We start from the raw sequence: 19,073 nt of genomic DNA, 5'->3' as shown, positions 1-19,073 counted from the left end.
ATAAAAGTATATAATTCGTATAAAGATAATAACAAAGTGGAGATTCATGTGCCCTTCGTTTGTTGTCTCTATAACATTTGCAGCCGTTAACATTTGCTTTGGAAGACAAAAGGGATAACAGTTAAAAGCACCGGAAGAAAACATAAGAACAGTTCTATTCTTCATGGTTTTTAATCTACTTAACAAAAAGTTTTGCTATTTTCAAATTCTCTTTTAAAAATCTATAGCCACCACGGGGAGTAACGTAAATAAAAAACAAATCTAAATTTAGAACGGTTTCCATTATTCAGTGATAATGTGTCTTGATCACCCCCAGTTGCTTCCATCATACTAAGATTCATGAGCACTTATAATAAAATCCATCCATCTCTGTATCTATCAATCTTACACTTTACTGTTATGTGGGCGATATGCTTCAAATAGAATAGTTCAAAAGACAATGCTGTTTCATCCTTTATTAGAAAAAAACTGCATAGCTGATGGTCATATATCTATCTTCATAACTATAAAGTGATACTCACATAGAAATATTTTCCCCGATGTCTATTTTTAGTTGTACTTGTGTCATTCTCTTAAAGCTTCCTGTACTTTGGAAATTGCCACATATATTTATTCACATAGAATAAACTGTAGCCCAAAAACATTATGGAAACTGGTAAAGAGGCATGATTAATTATTGACAATAGGTAACCACAAGGGTCATATGCAAATGTGAACCTAGTACTAATGATTCTGCTAAATATCAGAGATTAACATATCCATTGCATACAAGTGTGTTGATTTAGTTGTCAGACAGACGACAGGGTTTCGGTTCTGGCTGTGCCACTTACGAGTTTTGTGACCTTGAACAAGTTGCCAAACCTGTAAAAGGATTGTAGTATAATTCCCATGCTGGGAGCAGTAATGGCACTTCCAGAAGATTAAATAAGACCGAGGCATATAAATGACTCAGCACTAAGCTGCACGCAGTAAGCACTCACTTAATATTACAGTGTTATTTACATGCTTAACAGAATATCTGATTTCATGACTGATGTAAGGCTTGCTATATTCCCAGCACCGTGTAAGCATGAGGACCGCAGAGGTGGGCCAGACTGCAAACCCCTTTCATCAGGGTGTTTACAGTGGGGTTGGGAAGACAGACAGCCAAGCAGAAGTTATAATTCAGAGTGATAAATACCATAACCCAGTAGTATATGGTGATATGAAATTTTACAGCAGGGACATCAAACTTAACCTAAATGTGTCAAAAAAGTATCAGGTGAAGTTAACAAGGGTATCTGAAGGACCAGAGGAGAAGTAAAAATTTCCTGAATGTGAAAAGAATGTGTGCTCCTGGAGAAGAGAACCACATGTTTAAAATCACGAGAGGGCAAGTCTTATTCAAAGAATTTTAAAAGTTCAGAAAAACAGGGGCATACGTATGGTTAGGGAACTGGTATTGGACATGCCTTAATGCTAAATTATAATATTCCACCTCTACTGTAGTGAATAGAGCCAGTGTAGTATGGGGATCAAGAAAGGAAAACTTAAAATTATAATAACAAAAATAAAGAGCATTCCTGCTTAAAAAGAGGTCCAGCATATCACTATGATTCTGATAAAATAAGGTAGCAATACTGAATTGATGGAAAAATAGAATGTTTATTATCTTTTTCTCTAATAACAACCTTCGCTAAACCAATTTGCATTATAAAATGTTAAATTCTATTTCTCTCTTTCATGACTTCCTTAAGATTGGTGATATTGCTAATTATCTTTAAATTTCCAGAGACTGTGTGGAGGCACTTATTACATACTTTAGTTATTAAATAAGTGAATGGATAATGATTTTTAATTCATCTGAGTAGTAATCATGATAGAGGTCCATAAGGCTATATGTGTTTAAGTTTGATTATTGAGTGTGTTATGAACATTGGAAATCATTTCAATAGGGAATATGTAATGATTGGTTACAGAATGGTTTCCATCCTCACCTTTCAATTTTAACACAAAGTCCTCCTAATAAGACACGTGTCATTCACCCAGTATAAGAACTAGCCATGGGTTTCCCTGGTGGCGCAGTGGTTGAGAGTCCGCCTGCCGACGCAGGGGACGTGGGTTTGTGCCCCGGTCCGGGAAGATCCCACGTGCCGCGGAGCGGCTGCGCCCGTGAGCCATGGCCGCTGAGCCTGCGCGTCCGGAGCCTGTGCTCTGCAAAAAAAAAAAAAGAACTAGCCATAATAGAATCATGCATGAAATGGACAAGGCCGGCCAAATATTTAAACACATATATGGTCACAACTCAGAGAGTGCCCAAAAGATAATGCAAGAATTTTCAGTTATTTACATTTTTAAGGACAGAATTTTCAAAAGCCAGATAAAAGAAACCTTATTTTCTACCTCCCGTGAAGCTGTCCATGATCAGGAGAATGGCTCTATTTATTCCCCTAGAATTGTTCTGAAGGAAGAAACACAATCTGGAGCCAGCCAGCAGAGACACAAATGCTAAAGCACTCAAGAGTCTACAGACACTATTGTCAATTGAAACCATAAATAAATGAGTCCCCAGAGAGGAAAGCTTCAGGCCAGACATGCAGTTTATTAATGAAGGCTTAATGATATAAAGTAGAAAATTGTTTATCATCATAATACAAGTACTTTGACTTCCTAGGGCATCTTAAGTAACTGAACTCTGTTAGACAAATATAGTCTATCATTCCAAAAAACTAACTTTAGAGTATTTGAATATGCCTATATTCGTGATAATTGAATAATTTTACAGTTTATTTAAAGCAAAATGCCTAGCTGTAGATCCAGTTAATTTCCAACAAGCAGCTTAGAGGAGAAATGCATACGATAATAAAATATTCGTGAAGGTAATTAGGAGACCCTTTGGGAAAAAACCCTAATGCTCATATTCATACACTCCATCACTCATAATTCACCACCACTGAATATTTACTTTGTGCTAACTAACCACTGCTCTGCACAAACAAATAAAAACTAAGAGAAGAACAGCCGACAAGTCTTCAGTATTTACTGTATACCTGGTCTTAATTTAGGTACTTTACATGTATTATTTTTTAATCCCCTCAATAACCATATGAAGTAGATATTATCATTATTCCTATTTTACAGATTAGAAAACTGAGGTATATATATGTATGTGTGTGTGTGTATATATATATACATATATATTTATATATATGTTAGATAGTTGCCACCAGCTTTTTGTCATGCATTTCACTGTGTGATTAACTTTTGAGCGTTTGATCCTTTTTGCTTTATAGCCCAGTTCTTAGAATTCTCTATATCTATACAAAATAATTTTGGACCAAGATTAAAACATTATTAACTTCCATTTCTATATTGGTATAAGGGGAATAATTAGCTCAAGACATATCTCTTTTTTTTTTGCGGTACGCGGGCCTCTCACTGCTGTGGCCTCTCCTGTTGCGGAGCACAGGCTCCGGACGCACAGGCCCAGTGGCCATGGCTCACAGGCCCAGCCGCTCCGCGGCACGTGGGATCTTCTCGGACCGGGGCACGAACCCGTGTCCCCTGCATGGGCAGGCGGACTCTCAAACACTGCACCACCAGGGAAGCCCAAGACGTATCTTTTATTGAAGATTTTTTGTGAAAACAAATGTGTTTTTTATAAACATTATATAGAGTGTGAGTTTTTAAAAAGCAAGTTCACATTTTCTTATTTAATCCATACAATGATCTTTTGAAGAAAATATTGTTACCACCACTTTAGAAGTGATAAAACTGACTTTCTAAGATTTTATATTATATAATTTTATCCAAAGTTAACCAGCTAATAAGCAGAGGGCTAGGCCAGTCTTTCATTTGGGTATTTTGATAATAAATTCTATGCTTTTTCCAATGCATATATTACTTTGATAAAATTAAAGACATTGGCTTCCTGTAAAAAGCAAAGCGTATTGCTCTCTACACATATTTTTCCATTGCTTTGATCTGGCAATATCTATTGCTTTCCAACTTTGAAAGATAAACATTTCACAAAGAGAATAAGCAGTTTACATTTTTTAAAGAATTTTAAACTCTTTGAGTCAGAACCCAAGTCCAGCTTTTTAGACTGATGTTCTTTGTTCAATGATCTTCATGAATCCAAGTAATCTTTGACCTCATTGCATTGCGTAATGTCCTTTGTATTGTCTTTTTTCTATTCTTCTACCAACAAAATACAGAAGAAGCCAAGGTAATTAAAATAAACAGAAAAGGAGAAACAAACTTAAGCAGCAGCTGAGGCTACGGTGCCCACGGGGGTTGGAAGGATTTTTATGCCAAGGCTGGAGTGGGTCTAGTTCCAGCACTCAGACCTCAAAGACTGGTAGGTTTGCACACATATGAATAATCAGAAAAAATAGTCTGAGCCCATCAGCCTAGAAGCATGCTTTGGTTTAGAACCTGTTTTGCTTTGTCGATTTTTTATATTACGTTGAAAGTTACTTTGGAAAAAGGGAACGATCCAAAGATGCATTCAGCAACCATTCATTTAAGATGACTATGTGCCAGGCATTCTTTTATGAACTGGGAAAACCTCAGTGAACACAGCAGGTAAAGATCCTGCCTTTGCAATGAATCTGAAAGAACGAAGTCCCTTCTTAGATTACTTGAATACAGAGTCCAATTGTCACAGTCAGATGGTTGTGTCTTTATTGGATTATCACAGATAGGCATTCATGATACTGAACTATGCAGACATAATATGGAACAAAGAATTAACGCTACTTAAAAAGCATAAACCACAATTGATAAAACCAGAGTGTAAAGGTAGCATAAAATTCTCAAAAGCTTAGGAATGGAACCATGACCTGATGTTAATATGAGTCAGAACAGCCACTTACTATGAACTAAGGTAAGAACAGAATAGGAAAAGAAAATACAGGTGTTCTATCAATATAGGAAATGGCTCCATATCCTAGGTATTAAGGAAATACATATTTAAAAATATATATTTAAAAAGCAGTTAAGAACTACCATATGACCCAGCAATCCCACTACTGAGGATATAGCCTGAGAAAACCATAATTCAAAAAGAGTCATGTACCACAGTGTTCACTGCAGCACTATTTACAATTGTCAGGATATGGAAGCAACCTAAATGTCCATCGACAGATGAATGGATAAAGAAGATGTGGCACATATATACAATGGAATATTACTCAGCTATAAAAAGGAACGAAATTGAGTTATTTGTAGTGAGGTGGATGGACCTAGAGTCTGTCACACAGAGTGAAGTAAGTCAGAAAGAGAAAAACAAATACCGTATGCTAACGCACATATATGGAATCTAATAAAATGGTACTGATGAACCTAGTGGCAGGGCAGGAATAAAGACACAGACGTAGAGAACAGACTTGAGGACACGGGTAGGAAGGAGAAGCTGGGACGAAGTGAGAGAGTGGCATGGACATATACACACTACCAAATGTAAAATAGATAGCTAGTGGGAAGCAGCCGCATAGCACAGGGAGATCAACTCGGTGCTTTGCAACCACCTAGGAGGTGGGATAGAGAGGGTGGGAGGGAGATGCAAGAGGGAGGGGATACGGGGATATATGTATACGTGTAGCTGATTCGCTTTGTTGTACAACAGAAACTGACACAACATTGTAAAGCAATTATACTCCAATAAAGATATTAAAAAAACTTAATCCCTCAGTCCAGATGAGACATAATGTAATACAGCAGTTAAGAGCGTAAACCAGAATACAAATCCTTTATGTTTGATGACCTTTCTGCTTCGCATTTCTCTCAACTAAATGTTTCTGGTATAGAGAAGACTACTTATATTGGCAGTTAAGTTCATTAATAAAGTGAGAATTATTAATGTCAAAAAAAAGCAATTAGATGGCAAAATTTATATATTTATAGTTTTAAAATTTCTTTAACAAACACAGATCTCTCATATGATGCCAGGCACAACTTAAACACTTTACCAATATTACTATTACATTAATCCTTGTAACATTCTGAGGATGGGTTACTATTATCATCCCCACATTACAGATGAAATAATTTAGACACAGAGCTTAGAACACTTAACCAAAGCACCCATCCAGTAAATGGTGGAGCTGAGATTTGACCCAGATAGTTTAATTCCAGCATGTTTTAGGCTCCACCCTGTGCTAGGAGGAAAACTAGACTGATACTTGCTGTTAGGAGAATAAAATGCCACACTTTATAAAGGAATCTCACCTTGTATATTAACATTCAAAATGCACACATCTTTTGGTCCAAAAATATTATTATATACAGGAGTTTATTTCAACAGAAATTATAGACCATATACAAGGATATTTATGCAACATTGAGTGTAGTGGCAAAAAATAAAAATAAAACAAACTAAACAAAAAACACATCGCATCTCAAAAGTAAACAGAATGATTAAGAACAGGTAAAGTTTGGATGAATGATAGCATGTTCATTTCAGACAACTAAATTGATAGAATATTCATTTCAGACAACTAATAGATACTAAAATAAAGTAGTTTGACAGAAATGTGTTTCCAAGAGATTATTAATTATACGTTTCAGCAAACATAAAAGTAAACAAGATGCTGCAAAGTGTCAATTTAATGCCAAATTTTTTATAGAAAATAAAATACAATTTGTGTGTGCACGTACACTTGTGCTTGTGCTGCACATGACTGTGGGTGTGTGTCAATAGACACCAAACTGTTAACACTGATTACTTTGAAAGTCAGGTTGGAGGAAAGGAGATTAGCCAATAACAGCAACTAACGGGCATTAAGTGCTTACCATGGGCCAGACACTGTTCCAAGAGTCCAGGCTAAATAATAAATATAAGGGCAATAACTGATTTAGGGAAAAAAACAACAAATATTGGTACAATAGAGACAATTGACAAAAATAAAAGTGGTTTTTGTGAAATAGGTAACAAAACAGAATAACCTATGCCAAGACTAGATTTGTAAAAGACAAAAAATAACAAATAAGTAAAACACACAATGGATTAGGGGAAGTGAAGCCAAACATAATGGCAATTTATCGTAAAATAATTTGGGCACTGATACATACTAACAAATTCTAGTCTATATAATAAAATATGATTTTTATAAATAAAAGTTTGAGGAGACTAACCATAAAAAAGTGGTAATAGGAGATCTAGCCTCAAAATAATCCAAGTCCAGATTGTTTTACAAGTTGTCTCATCAAACTTTCAAGAAACAGATAATATCTATTTCTTTGATAATTTGATGTAAAATCAGAGAAAGTTGTCCAATTAATTTTAGGAAGACAGTATAAATTCAATGTCTAAATCGGATGGGGGCAATACAACCAAAGAGACACTTAACAGACATTTTAAAAAGCTCATATAATATAACCTATATGAAATCCAACCACCAAGGGGTGCCAGTGATGCCTGGCTCACTATGTTTGAAAACATGAATATCAACCAGGATGTTTGTTAAACTATTAAATAAATTATCTAGAGGCAGAGAGAAAACACAAGGCTACCAGCAATCTATTTTGAATTCTTTACACTTAGTAGATTTGAATATTATGTAGTAAACAGGCAGAGGGAAGTTTTCAGAATTATTTAGTCTGGTTTTATGTCTCATCAGAATGATTATGAAATCCCAGAATATACCTAGTTTATCTGAGATTTTTACAATAACCACTTCCCATTTCAAACACAACTTGCTACCGCATTAAAACCAAGTTGAGTAAAATACTTCCAATTGACCCTACGTTAATGCACAGTTAGGTCAGAGGGGAGCAGTTGAACCATTATGCTATTAGACAGGACCAATTGTTCTCTGTCTCAGTGGCTACCTGAGGCTACTTGAGCTTCTGGGAGGTCTACTGAGAGACTGGGGAAGACTGTGTTTGGGAGTATGAATTTGGTATCAGCATGAGCTCTGGTGAACCCTAGCTTCACCACTTAGTAATACAACATTGGTCACATTATTTAAAAATTTTTATTGTCATCTATAAAATGAGTTACTACTACGTGAGACTGTAGTGAGGACTAATGAAGTGAATGTAGGTAAACCCTGGCATTGAGCAACTAAATGAATGCACCTCCTCCCCCTCCCCTGCCCGTCGCCTCCCCTCCCCTCCCCCCTCCTCCTCCCCCTCCCCTCCTCCCCTCCCTTCCCTTCCTCCTCCCCCTCCTCCTCCCCCTCCCCCTTCCCTCCCCATCCCCTCCCCTCCTCCCCCTCCCCTGCCCATCGCCTCCCCTCCCCTCCCCCTCCTCCTCCCCCTTCCTTCCCCATCCCTCCCCCTCCTCCTCCCCCCTCCTTCCCCTCCCCCTCCTCCTCCCCCTTCCCTCCCCATCCCTCCCCCTCCTCCTCCCCTCCTCCTCCCCCTCCCCCTTCCCTCCCCATCCCCTCCCCTCCTCCCCTCCCTTCCCCTCCTCCTCCCCCTCTTCCCCCTCCCCTGCTCCTCCTCCCCCTCCCCTCCCCTCCTCCTCCCCCTCCTCCTCCCACTCCCCTCCTCCTCTCCCTCCCCTCCCCTCCTCCTCCCCCTCCCCTCCCTTCCCCTCCTCCTCCCCCTCTTCCCCCTCCCCTGCTCCTCCTCCCCCTCCCCTCCCCTCCTCCTCCCCCTCCTCCTCCCACTCCCCTCCTCCTCTCCCTCCCCTCCCCTCCCCTCCTCCTCCTTCTTCCCCTCCTTCCCCCTCAGTCCATCACCTTCACCACCACAACTGTTTTGAAGACCCACTCACAGAGGAGGAAGTCCTTCTTTGGGAGTCCCCTACCCCTGCAAGTGACTTGGTAGCTGTCATCTCTTCTAGTTTGTTCCCAAGATAATACAAAACATAGAAGATTCAGAAATAGACATCTACAATTGATAACAAGTGGCCTGTGTAAGCTGGGCTCTGATTGAGTGGCTCTGATTAGTCAAGCAGTGGAAGCAGTCTATCATTTCTTTCTAATGCTTCAATTTTCCAAACTGTAAACCTTACACTCACACTACCTTCCTCACACTTAGTTTTAGAATGCAAGAAATACTGGCCCAGATTTGTTTGTTTGTTTTTCATTTGGGGAACAGGATTGTCTAGGACATTTCTTATGGGAAAAGTTCTGTTTTTGTTTGAATTTTGAGAAACAGAAGACAGTTCTCCCTACTAAGGAGAGAAAAGAGAAAAATGACAGAGGGCTTGGGCAGGCCCATTGCAGGGTATTTTTATTTCTAAAGTGGTCATAACTTAAACAAAGAAGCCTCATGCTTAAATAAAACTGTAGGAACAAGACAAAAGATAGCCTAGAAAAGCAAATAGAAAAATGTGACCTTCTTTACAAAATCATAAAGCGAGAGCCTATGCAATGCCTAACTTTACAAATATAAATACAAATTTATTTTTTTTTTAATTCTAGCTTTGCTAGGTTAGCACCAAAGTCTGTATACTCCTGTTATAGAAAAGCTTTTCAGACTAAGCATCTATTAAATAGGATATATATAACGATACATCCATTTCTACCTTGACATCTTTATGTCATATGTGTGTATGTTTGTGTATGTACCTATCACTAAAATAGATCTTGTTTTACCACAGTGGCCTCTATCGAGATTTTGAAGCAGGTTAAATAATTTTTCTTTCTTTGAAATTTTCATTATAATTATCATTAATCTACAGCATTTTGTAGTTTTAGGTAAGATACTAAGCCAAGATTAATTTGATTTTATATTTAATTATTTCACTTACATAATAAATCATGTTGCAAATAACTAAACTGTTTAAAATAAATGCTAATAATAGGTATACCAATATTACGTAGGTAGTCATCTGTCCACATTTACGGCACAGGAATTGAATAGGTTGGGACCCCGACTTTTAATTAATGAGAAATCAAGAATTAATCAGCTCTGATGCAGAAATAGAAAGTAGTCATCTGCTTTCTTTTGACTAGTAATTTTTCTTCCTCCTCAGTTTCTTTCTCTCACAGTACTCTCACTTTTCATTTCTATTAGGAAAGCTCCCAAGTGATGATCTATGTTGGAGGCTCTCACATAATATTCATGGAGGATCATTAGCATCTAATTTAGGTTTTCCTGAAACAGTCACAATGTTAACATGAGCATTTTTTTTTTTTTTTTGCGGTACGCGGGCCTCTCACTATTGTGGCCTCTCCCGTTGCGGAGCGCAGGCTCAGCGGCCATGGCTCACGGGCCCAGCTGCTCCACGGCACGTGGGATCTTCCCGGACCGGGGCACAAACCCGTGTCCCCTGCATCGGCAGGCAGACTCTCAACCACTGCGCCACCAGGGAAGCCTCAACATGAGCATTTTTTAAATAGAAAACTTATGAGAAAAAGTGTAAAGTTATATACCCTTAAGTAAGCTTTTCCTTTCTTTGCCAAGAAGAGAAATTCCAACGTGAATAATCACTAAGGAATTTTAGAGTATAACACATTTGAATAAAATAAAAAAGTGTTTTTCTAAATACAAAATCTCCACTCAAAACAAACACTGATTTTATATAAAACTGGGTAATTTCTTCCTTCACGATTTTGCATATACAATTATTCCCAAATGAATGCCTTGAATGCCTTTTCTTTTCAGCCAATTTATGTTTTCTTTGTTCATAACCTCCCTCAAACACCCCATTAAAAAAGAAAAAAAGCTTTCCATCTTTTACACTGAATTTTACTACTCTTCTGCTCACCTTCCTCTCAATGTTATTTATGTCCCTTTTTAGCTGTTGATATTAGTACTAGCTTGGAACGCTAGCGTTCAAGAAATATTTGTTGAAAGAATGAATGAAAGAGTATAGGATTTTTGTGCGTGTGTAGCTATAGTCTACCTTATTTTTCAATCAAGAGGGTAACTATCTTACATTGTTACTTTCTAAACTGATTGTGACGAATTTATAAACCACATGGCTTTGCTTAGCGCCAAATGGTAAAGCTACTTCTTTCCTCCGACCAGCTGCCTCCTGAACTCATTGCCCTGATAACAGGCGCTGCAGGGGTCAAATCTGTTACAGTGTGAAGTCCAGGAAAGTTATCTTAACTTGCTACACCCGTGAGACTAACAGTAACAGATTTTAGTACAATAAAGTCGGTTTAACATACAGCTTCAAAATATATGCCCACACAATAAAAGCACTTTAGTCAAGATTTTGTAATTACACTGAAATCTCTTTAATGGAGGTATTCAAGATTTAATAATTCTTAGGCATTTTGTATTTAATTGCTTCCAGCCTTCAAATATGACTTCTGAAACTTTTCAGAAAATGTACATGTGATTCTAATATTGCGGAGGCTACTGCAAACTTTTATGCACTTCTTTGTGAAAACTCAAGTTAATCCCGAAGGTTGTCTTTAAATGTCTTACAAAGTGGCACTTATGTTTCATACAAAATTGTAATTAAATGATCAAGATGCCTGCAACAAACCTTTTATACTGTCTTTATTTTCATTTTTTATTTCTCATAATCTTTCCTAATTTAAACTGGCAGTGCTTCTCTAGAGCATAGGGATAATACTTTTGAGCATAATCTTTTAAATCCTGTTTATAACATTTCCCAATAGACACATTGTTGCAGAAATAGCAATGACTAATAACTCTGAGGATTAAGTTGCTGGGATAAATTGGATCAAGATACCAATTCTGAGGGTTGTAACAACCAGAAGTAATTTTTCTAATGCTGAGGAATGAAAAAAAGTAAAAGATGGATTAACTGTGGCAAATTTGCTGATTTCTATCTCATAACTGACCACAAATGTGAGCATTTTGGGGCTGATTAAACAGCCTTTCAGTGATAGCAGAACAAGATTCTCCTCAGGACAAGAGCTCTTATGTTTTAGTTCCGTATTATCCGCTTAAATACAAAACCTTGAGGAATGTATAATTTAGTATTAAAAGAAGCTTAACCACAAATGTTGAATCAATTATAGATATGAACTTGATTATTGAAAATCTAGGATAAAAAATCATTAATGCATAGTTCATGTCTTCAACCTTTACATTCTTTCACTTGGATATTCTACTCTCCCACAGCTTTAAATCTCTTCTCTATGAGGACATTGCCCTAATTTTTATCTACAAACGCAAGCTGCCTTTGGAAATCTAGTGTTACATTTCTACGTGCTTAGTGGATGTATCTCATGTTCCACTGAAATCTCACGGTCAGCATGTCCCTCATCTCTCATCTCAAAAAACAAGAAATATTGACTCCACTCATTTAGGATCCTTTACTCATTGAAATGAAAATACTGAATTTGTAATCAGTGGTAATAGGTAGGCTCTCTGCTGAGTGCCCAAACTATTGAGATTAAAATACTACTTCCTCGGGCTTCCCTGGTGGCGCAGTGGTTGAGAGTCCGCCTGCCGATGCAGGGGACACGTGTTCGTGCCCCGGTCTGGGAAGATCCCACATGCCGCGGAGCGGCTGGGCCCGTGAGCCATGGCCGCTGAGCCTGCGCGTCCGGAGCCTGTGCTCCGGAACGGGAGAGGCCGCAGCAGTGAGAGGCCTGCATACCACAACAAAACAAAACAAAACAAAACAAAAAAAATACTACTTTATCCCTTCATGACTACATGCAGATGTGTCTGGGCTAGTAGAAGGAGCTCTTTGCTTGCAGAAGTCAGCAAAGCCTTCGAGGAGACCTAGAGATTGGATAGGTAAGTACAGGTGTGCTAGGTGCCAGTGTGTGGATTCATGCAAAGGCATAGATACCTGAGCGAGCACATAAAACCTGGTGACTGTAAGTCTGTCTGCATTCGTTATCGGGAAGGGAGGGCGAGGAGAAATGGATGAGGCTGGAGAGGTCCCCTGGAGACAGTTTGTAAAGGGTCTTTTGTTATCTCAGTGTGGAGATCATCATCCCAGAAAATCAGAGTGACTTCATGGGTCCCTCTATTTTCAGGGTTCCCTCTGCAATCCACTTACACGCACACCTGCTAATATAAACTTCCCAATGCACAGCTTTGATAACTCAGCTCCTCCGTTTGTAAATCTTTAAGAGCTCATAATGCTCAATTAAAACCACAAAATATTGTGTTTTCTAGGTCCTAGCTTTTCCTTTCACTTTCCCCTACGTGATTTATGCATGTGTTACCTACAGTCCAAATGGCCAGAGATGCTGTCCTTGCTTCCACATCCTAAGACAGTCCTGCTAAGGCTGTTCTCCCCTCTCACAACAAATTCTGTACCTTTGCTGGTCTCGTTCATCATCATCATAGTAATAACTTAATAATAAGAACTAACGTTAAATCATACCTAAAATTCATCTGTGAAACCCTTCCTTCATGACCCCTTTCTTAACTACCCCCCCACCCCACCTAAAGGTGTCACAATGTTCTTGTCTAAGCTCACATGAATAAACTGACTATACATTTTAGGACTCTATCATATCTTACTTCATTTTTACTCATTTATGTTGTACTCATTTATGTGTGAACTCTAAAATCTGAGACTTTGGCTTACACATTTTAAAAGATGCCTTAATGCATCCAATGTAGGTCACCTTATGTAACATGTTCACTGTATATTTATCGAATGCATTTGAATTGATACTCAAATGAACCCAGTCAATAGTCCATGCAAAACCTTCAAGAATGTGTGCTTTCTGGGAGAACTGTTTTCTAGATTTTTGGTACTGTGTTTGGGATTTCTCTAGGATTAGGATCAGGGGACCTCTAAGAAAAAGAATTAAGAAGAAAACAGGAGACAAAGATAATACCAGCATATGATTTTAAACAGAGTTATTATGTAACAGTTTTAACAGTACACACGCATGCACACAGTACAATTTATAAATGATGTTACATATGTATGTGTGTATATGTATGTACATATCTATATTTTTAGAGAGTAAACAAAATCAATCTAATTGCCTTAGGTTTGCTGGGTAACCATAAGTGATTGAAATGAGCATATAATTGTTCCATTAATCCCTGAAAGCCCTGCAGCACTTTATCACCTAAATCAACTTTATATTATGCTTGTGGAATGCAGAAGCCCTTCTGAGAACAAACTAATTCCATCCTATCACTGGAAACACCCTAGGATGATCAGTGCTGAAGTATGCCTTGTCCACTCTCCTTGACTGCACTACCTAAGAAGATTTAGTCGGGGTTAGAAAGGAAGTGGACTTTTCCAAGTTTAAATTACTATAGGTAGTTTGCAGACAAGCACGGAAGGATTTGTTTATCAGAATCTGGCTGTATGCTTGTGAAAACAGGAAGGAATAGAGTATATTTATGCTGTAAGCATCAGTAGTCATTCTGAGAAGTCATATGGACCCGTCTGCTGCTTCTCCAATACATTTGAGAATTTTTCCCCCATAAACTTTCAGATGCTCCATTTTTAAGTCATTTTGGGCAGGATGTTATATAGCTAAGAAAACAAGAACGGGATGGAGAAAGTGGGAAAAGAAGAGGCGTCGACAGATGAGAAAAATGTTGCAAGTACGATTTAGTAAGAAGCTCTGCCCTCAGGAGACCTGCTGAATTCTCAGTAACAGGTATTTTATGACTAACAGAGGGAATAAAATAACTCTATCATCACCACTATCTCACTCACCAGCCCAAATAAATAAAAACTCTTAGCCCGCCCTTCCTAAAATTCAGATAGGAAAGGCAAAGCATATCACCTGGACTCAGGTGAGTGGATCATATTGTCAACAAACTGCTTTTCTTCTAGTGATGGAAAAAATAAACAAATCCCTAAATAACTGGACAGCTAGGCCATGTCCATGGAAAGGGAGACTCAATATTTGTGAGATTTGCCCTACCCAACTTAATCTATTGACTTATCACTATCCCAGTAAAAATCTCAAAAAGTTTTTTTTTTGGCAGACATTAGTGAGCTGCTTTTAAAATATATTCAGAAGGCAAATGAACAAGAATAACCAAAATAATTCTGAAAAAGAGCAAATCTGGCAGGTCCACAGTGCACAGTTTCAAGACTTATTCTGAAAAAGACAGAATGGTACTGAGAATAGGAAATATGTGGACAATGGAATGTGTAGATAAATGGAAAAGAAGGTAAATCCCAGAAATAGACCTACTAAAGCATTTTCAACTAACATTGACAAATGTGCAAAGGAAATTTATTACAAAAAGGACAGTCTCTTCAACAAATGATACTGGAAAAATTGGACGTCCATTTGCAAAAACAAAAATAACATAGACACATACCTCAGACCTGCTGCTACAAAATCTAAATTTAAATGGATTATAAACTTGAATGTAAAACATAAAACTTCTGGTAATATAGAAGAAAATCTGTGTGACCTTGGATTTGGTGATAAATTTTTATATGCAATATAAGACCAAAATCAAGAACCATAAAAAAGCAAATTGATAAATTGGGCTGCCCCAAAATGCAAAACTTTGCTCTTAAAAAATAAACAAAAACACTGGTAAGAGTTTAGAAATAAAAACCTTCTACTGGGAGAAAAATCTTTGAAAATCTCATATCTGATAAAAGACTTGAATCCAGAGTGCATAAAGAAGTCTCAAAACTCAACAACATGAAAGAAAAAGCCAAATTAATAAATAGCCAAAGATATGAACAAACCTTTCATCAAAGAAGATATGTGAATGGCAAATGAGCATAGGAAAACATGCTTCACATTATCTGTTATTATGGAAACTATATATTCTTAATAGAACCACTTGAGCTACAGCCTTCAGCAAGAATTTTTATCCTGGCTCTCATTTAAATTCATATTTATTTCTGGTCACTTGATCTATAATAGCTAACAAAAAACCCAGGTGAGGCATATATGTCCTTCAAAACCCAGACAATCTCATAAGGCATTGCACATCTTTCTTATTGGTAGGGTTTAGCAAAGACAGTCATCTGTCCTGTGCTGTCTGTGGAATGTCTCTTGGCTTTTAACTCAAGTTGTATCTAAGAATTTAACAGATTAGTCTGGCCCTATATATTATCTGACCAAATAAACCAACCTCACCTAGTAATATGTGCTATAGCAGTTCTCACGAACCCTTTGGCTTTTGCCATGATATTACCAATGTAATAAATTAAATTGTTTTGATGATGAGTCATAACTAAATCTTATCTCACCGGGTGACTGTGGTACACTGGAGAATTTAAATATTCTCAAGAAAGATAATGAATCTTTTCTGTAGTCTTGCCTATGAAAAACAAATTGTGCCTATCTTCCTTCCATATTTACAATAGCAAAGAAGGAATTAGCCAAATCTCTCAGAGCACATTAGTCACTTTTAGCCAGTTGAATTTTTCGAGTAGTGAAAGCTACATCTGTCTCAGCAGAACCACCAATGAACCACTTTATTTGTTACAGAACCAAACCTGGGTCCACTCGCCCGTGTGCAGTAAAGCCAATCTACTGACTCCAGGTTATGGTGAAAGAAAGTACAGCGCTTATTGCAGGGCACCAAGCAAGGAGAATGGGCAGCTCATGCTCAAAAGACCCAAACTCCCCGATGGCTTTCAGGCAAGGGGTTTTAAAAAGCCAGTGTGAAGGAGGGGACTGCGAGGTGCACGATCAACACATGCACAGTTCTCAGGTTGGTTGGCATTGATTCTTTTGGGTATACACTCAGAAACTGAATTCCTGGATCATATAGTAATTCTGGGTTTTTTTAGGAACTGTCATACTATTTTCCATATCAGCTGCACCATTTTACATTGCCACCAACAGTGCACAAGTGTTCCAATTTCTCCACCTGCCCACCAACACTTGTGACTTTCATTTTTTTTTAAATAGTAGTTATCCTAATAGGTATGAGGTGGCATCTCCTTGTGGTTTTGATTTGCATTTCTCCATGATTAGTGACTATCTTTTACCCATTAAATGCTCTCAGCAACGTTGTCAGTGTATATATATGTATATATATTCATTATATATTTTATATATATATATATATAAAATGCATAAGAAAAAGTACAAATAAGTAAAGCTTATGCATAGGCTATCTCAGAAGAAATATAAATGGCTAGTAAAAATATTAAAATAGGTTCATCCTCAGTACTAAACTATAAAATGAAAAAGAAATCAAAATGTATAAGATTAATAATATCAAATTATGAAAAAAATGTGGAAAAAGGGGCACTCTACATATTTCTTTAAGATAGTTCTTTAAAGCATTATGGAGGGGAGGGATAAATTGGGAGATTGGGATTGACATATACACACTACTATATATAAAATAGATAACTAATAAGAACCTGCTGTATAGCACAGGGAACTTTACTCAATACTCTGTAACGGCCTATATGGGAAAAGAATCTTAAAAAAAAGAGTGAATATATGTATATGTATAACTGAATCACTTTGCTGTACACCTGAAACTAATACAACATTGTAAATCAACTATACTCCAATAAAAATTTTTTGAAAAGCATTATGTTAGCTAATAATTTAAAAAGTGAATATTTGTCACTGAGCAAAGGCTACATATATTGTAATATATCATGTTATAAATACAAAGTGGCTATAAAATGAATAAGTTAAAATACATTAATGGATATATATATATATGAAAAAAATCTGTCGCATTGCTAAAAGAAGACACAATATATTTAATCCCATTCATAAAAGACAATATAAAAATGGTATGTGTGTATATGCATATATGGATGCAAAAGCGCTAAAGGATTTTGAAATTGGGTCACTTTACTCTTGACAGTGGTGAGCCAGAAGGGAGGACCGAGGGCCTGAGCGTGTGAAGAGTAGGTAAGAGTGATTTCTACTCATTGTATTGTCTTCTTTTACAGTTGGAATTCATTAAAATGTAATTTGTTTAATAAAATACAATAAAACCCTTTCCTACTATTATCTGAATAAAATTTTACTTGAGTATATATGTTCATGGTATTTCAAAATGTTAACAGAAGCACTGTTCTTTTCTTCCATCTGTTAGAAAATTAATCAGTGGAAGGCATTGCTCTGCAGAATGTTTTATATTCATACGCTCTTTGTAAATGAGGAAGTGAAAAAACTAGGTACTCATTTCTGAATTACACATCTTACTTATGTCTAGATAATCTCCATATTCATATTTATTCAAAATTCAGGAAAACTGAATATTAATCATTCAGACTTTATGATTGTTTCACCTACACTGAATGAATTTTAGTATCACAGCTGAAGGAATGGCTTAAAGTATAAACTATATTTCTCTACCAAATTACAAAATAATGCCCTTACCACTGGGATAGCTACATCTTAAAGGTTCCGTTTTTTTGTTTTTGTTTTTGTTTTTTGCTGTATGCGGGCCTCTCACTGTTGTGGCCTCTCCCGTTGCAGAGCACAGGCTCCGGACACACAGGCTCAGTGGCCATGGCTCACGGGCCCAGCCGCTCCGCGGCATGTGGGATCTTCCCGGACTGGGGCACGAACCCGTGTCCCCTGCATCGGCAGGCAGACTCTCAACCACTGCACCACCAGGGAAGCCCCCAAATGCTCCGTTTTTATGAGATAATATTTGTGGTTAACTGCAAATGGATCTTATCTCTCATAGATGTTTGCATTTAGATTTTATTCAATTAGTCTGTAGACCTCTGAGTGCCTACTATGCAAAGAACCCCGAGAACACAGCTCCAAGAACCCAGCTCCGAGAACACAGCTCTTAGAGGTAAATACGATTCTGGGCACAGTGTCTATAGTCTGTAGGGATGGGAGAGAGAATGAAAATGATAACACTGGAAAATTATAATTTTGATACATTCTATGGTATGTGATGCTAAAGAGAATAATTGAGTGGGAATGTACAATTCTAGATAAATTCATAGGCGGCCCTGATTAGGGGCAGGACATATAAGCCAATCTGAAAACCAAGTAGGAGCCAGTTCTGCCAAGAACAGGAAAGGTAATTCTCATGAGAAGGAACAGCTGTCAAGAGGCTCTGAGGATGGGAAGAGCTTGGTACACCTGGAGAAGGAAGGGTAGTCCAAAGTACCTGGAGGGTCAAGACTAAGGAAGAGAGTGGTAGAGATGAACTTGGAGAGCAAAGATCAGACACACCAGAGCAGAAAGAGAATTCTGCAGCTGACACCTTACTTTCAAAATCACTTTATATTTGGCTTCCCTCTGATCACTGAATTAGAAAATTCTACAGTAGCTCCATTTTAAAACTACAGAGAGGTAGTAAGT

The 19,073-nt window shown here is 37.6% G+C and overlaps 1 long non-coding RNA gene across 1 annotated transcript in view; it reads right to left on the bottom strand.

Moving 5' to 3' along the window:
* Nucleotides 1-1,426: 1,426 nt before the first annotated feature.
* Nucleotides 1,427-19,073, bottom strand: part of LOC307197322 — a 103,843-nt gene continuing 86,196 nt past the window's right edge. Inside the window, exon 3 of the long non-coding RNA XR_013831366.1 lies at nt 1,427-2,193. This is a non-coding gene — a long non-coding RNA (uncharacterized lncRNA). The remainder of the gene's footprint in view (nt 2,194-19,073) is intronic.

This window comes from Stenella coeruleoalba, assembly GCF_951394435.1.
Source record: "Stenella coeruleoalba genome assembly, chromosome: 14".
NCBI lineage: Eukaryota > Metazoa > Chordata > Mammalia > Artiodactyla > Delphinidae > Stenella > Stenella coeruleoalba.
Note: the sequence above shows the minus strand (reverse complement) of the source record. Positions and strands in the feature narration are given on the sequence as shown.